Source organism: Numenius arquata, unplaced genomic scaffold (genome assembly GCF_964106895.1).
Source record: "Numenius arquata unplaced genomic scaffold, bNumArq3.hap1.1 HAP1_SCAFFOLD_1049, whole genome shotgun sequence".
In the NCBI taxonomy this organism is placed as follows: Eukaryota; Metazoa; Chordata; class Aves; order Charadriiformes; family Scolopacidae; genus Numenius; species Numenius arquata.
The window spans coordinates 35,147-39,342 of record NW_027415494.1 but is presented as its reverse complement, the minus strand read 5'-3'; positions in this window follow the sequence as shown (position 1 = coordinate 39,342).

Here is a 4,196-nt window from a genome sequence, read left to right as displayed (position 1 = left end):
GATGGACTGGGAGGGAGTGGGGAGGGACTGGGAGTAACTGGGAGGGGATGGGGGGAACTGGGAGAGACTGGGATGGAACTTGGGGGGACTGGGAGGGGTTGGGGGGGCACTGGGATGGAGTGTGGGGGGGTACTGGGAGGGACTGGGATAGACTGGGGGAGCTGGGAGGGACTGGGGGGGCACTGGGAGGGGACTGGGAGGGACTGGGGGGGCACTGGGATGGACTGGGGGGGCACTGGGAGGGGACTGGGATGGACTGGGGGGGCACTGGGAGGGAGTGGGGAGGGACTGGGAGTAACTGGGAGGGGATGGGGGGAACTGGGAGAGACTGGGATGGAACTTGGGGGGACTGGGAGGGACTGGGGGGCACTGGGATAGACTGGGGGGGAACTGGGGGGCTTGTTGCCCCCCCCCCGCCCCACACATCCCCCTGCCCCACATCCTCCTGCCCCACACACCCCCTGCCCCACACATCCCCCTGCCCCACACACCCCCCGCCCCACACACCCCCCCACCCCACACACCCCCTGCCCCACATCCCCCTGCCCCACACATCCCCCAGCCCCACATCCTCCTGCCCCACACACTGCCCCACACATCCTCTGCCCCACACATCCCCCAGCCCCACATCCCCCAGCCCCACACACACCCCCAGCCCCACACATCCCCCAGCCCCACATCCCCCTGCCCCACACACACCCCCAGCCCCACACATCCCCCAGCCCCACATCCCCCAGCCCCACATCCCTCTGCCCCACACACTGCCCCACACACCCCCCTGCCCCACACATCCCCCCTGCCCCACAGCCTCCTGCCCCACATCCCCCCCCCGCCCCACACACCCCCCTGCCCCACATCCCCCAGCCCCACATCCCCCTGCCCCACACACTGCCCCACACACCCCCCTGCCCCACACATCCCCCTGCCCCACACACCCCCCACCCCACACATCCCCCAGCCCCACACACCCCCTGCCCCACACATCCCCCAGCCCCACATCCCCCAGCCCCACATCCCCCTGCCCCACACACCCCCCTGCCCCACACACTGCCCCCCGCCCCACACCCCCCCCGCCCCACACATCCCCCTGCCCCACACACCCCCTGCCCCACACACCCCCCTGCCCCACACACCCCCCAGCCCCACATCCCCCTGCCCCACACACCCCCCTGCCCCACACACTGCCCCCCGCCCCACACCCCCCCCGCCCCACACATCCCCCTGCCCCACACACCCCCTGCCCCACACACGCCCCACACACCCCCCAGCCCCACATCCCCTGCCCCACACATCCCCCTGCCCCACACACCCCCCTGCCCCACACACCCCCCAGCCCCACATCCCCCTGCCCCACACACCCCCTGCCCCACACACCCCCCTGCCCCACACATCCCCCAGCCCCACACATCCCTGCCCCACACCCCCCCCACCCCACACATCCCCCAGCCCCACACACCCCCCTGCCCCACACATCCCCCAGCCCCACACACACCCCCAGCCCCACACATCCCCCCACCCCACACACCCCCTGCCCCACATCCCCCAGCCCCACATCCCCCTGCCCCACACATCTGCCCCCCAGGCTCTGTGCGTGCTGGTTGTGGGGCTGCTGGCCCCCCCCGCGCCCCCCACCCTGGCCCCGGCGCTGCTCCACACCCTGGGGGGGGCGGCCGCACTTGGGGGGCAGCTCCTGCGGGACCCCCCCCCCCGCCTGCCCCACGGCTACGGGCCCTGCCTGGTAGGTGGCCCCACGCATCCCCCCCCTCTCTGCCCCACACATTCCTCTCCTCGCCCCACACATCCCCCCCTCTGCCCCACACATCCCCCCCCCTCTCTGCCCCACACATCCCCCCCCCTCTCTGCCCCACACATTCCTCTCCTCGCCCCACACATCCCCCCCTCTGCCCCATACATTCCCCACCTCTCTGCCCCACACATCCCCCCCCCTCTGCCCCACACATCCTCTCCTCGCCCTGCACATCCCCCTCCAGCCCCACACATCCCCCCCTCTGCCCCACACATTCCTCTCCTCGCCCCATACATTCCCCTCTCTGCCCCACACATCCCTTTCCCACCTCCATCTCTGCCCCCACACGTCCCCCCCCCCTCTGCCCCACACATTCCCCTCTCTGCCCCACACATCCCCCCCCCTCTGCCCCACACATCCCCCCCTCTGCCCCACACATTCCTCTCCTCGCCCCACACATCCCCCTCTCTGCCCCACACATTCCCCTCTCTGCCCCACACATCCCCCCCTCTGCCCCATGCATTCCCCTCTCTGCCCCACACATCCCCCTCCCAGCCCCACACATCCTCTCCTCACCCCATACATCCCCCTCTCTGCCCCACACATCCCCCCCTCTGCCCCACACATCCCCCTCCCAGCCCCCACACATCCTCTCCTCGCCCCATACATCCCCCTCTCTGCCCCACACATCCCCCCCTCTGCCCCACACATTCCCCTCTCTGCCCCACACATCCTTTCCCACCTCCATCTCTGCCCCACACATCCCCCCCTCTGCCCCACACATCCCCCCCTCTGCCCCACACATCCCCTTCCCAGCCCCACACATCCCCCCCCCTCTGCCCCACACATCCCCCCCTCTGCCCCATACATTCCCCTCTCTGCCCCACACATCCCTTTCCCACCTCCATCTCTGCCCCACACGTCCCCTCTCTGCCCCACACATCCCCCCCCGTGCCCCACACATCCCCCCAGCGCCCCACACGTCCTCTCCTCACCCCACACATCCCTTCCTCACCCACCTCTGCCCCACACATTCCCCCTCCCAGCCCCACACATCCCCCCCAGCGCCCCACACATCCCCTTCCCAGCCCCACACATCCCCCCCTCTGCCCCACACATCCCCCCCAGCGCCCCACGAGTCCTCTCCTCGCCCCACACGTCCCCCCCCACACACACACCGTGCCCCACACATCCCTTCCCCGCCCCATCTCTGCCCCACACCCCCCTCCGTGTCCACCCCGCCGTCTCCTGGTGCCCCCGACGTCCCCACGGTCTCCCCTCCTGGTGTCCCCCCATGGGGACGTCTCCCCCCACGTCCCCGTGGTGTCCCCAATGTCCCCTTGATGTCCCCTCATGGTGTCACCCCCTCGGTGTCCCCCCCCGTGGTGTCCCCAACGTCCCCTTGGTCTCCCCTCCTGGTGTCCCCCCATGGGGACATCTCCCCCCCTCCCCCCATCGTGTCCCCACGGTGTCCCCCCCCCCCCCTTCGGTGGCCCCATCGTGTCCATCTCACCATCTCCTGGTGTCCCCCCGTGGGGACGTCTCCACGTTGTGTCCCCCCCTTTCCGCGGGGGACATGTCCCCTTGCTGTCCCCTCCCCCCCCCACACCCCACCCCCCCCCACGATGTCCCCAAATTGTCCCCTCCCCCCCCCCCCCCCCAGGACCTGCTCCGGGCCGTCAGCGGCTCCATCATCTTCCTCCTGGTGGCCCTGGTGGCTTTGGCCACCTCCCGGGACCCTTTGGCCGCCACCACCTTCGTGAGTGTCCCCTCCCCCACCCCCCCACCCCCATCCAAAGCCCCTCCCCCCCCCTTTTTTTTTATCTGACCACGCCCCTTTCCTTCTCCCCCCCCTCCCCCCCCCCCCCCTTAGACCTTCGGCCTCCTCCTCTCCTTCATCTTCGCCTTCGACGCCTTCGTCACCTTCCGCGCCCGGACGGGGGGAGGAGGTGGGTGTCCCCTCCCCCCCCCCAACCCTCCGGGGGATGGGGGAGGGGCTTGTGTCCCGTCCCCCCCCCGCCCCTCCCCCTCCTCCATCATCATCATCATCATCATCATCATCTTCACCCCCTTTTTTTGGGGCATTTTTTCCTCTTATCCAGACCCGGAATCGACCTAAGGAAGAAACCCCTCCCCCCACCCCAATCGCTGTCCCATGGTGCCCCGCGGCCCCTCCCCCCACCCCCCCCCTCCCCCCGCCCCTCCCCCCGCCCCTCCCCCCCCCGGCTTTTCCCCCATTAAAAACCAGTTGGACCCATCGATGCTTCTCCATCGCGGTTTTTTTTGGGGGGGGGGGGGGGGGGAAGAGGGGACATTTTGCCCCCTCCCCCCCTCGTTTAATTAATTTCGTTAATTAATCGGGGTTAATTAACCCCTTCTAGGCCGCCATCTTGGATGGGGGAGGGGGGGTCTCTCTTCAGGGCGGTGGGTCCCGACGGACGACGTGGGG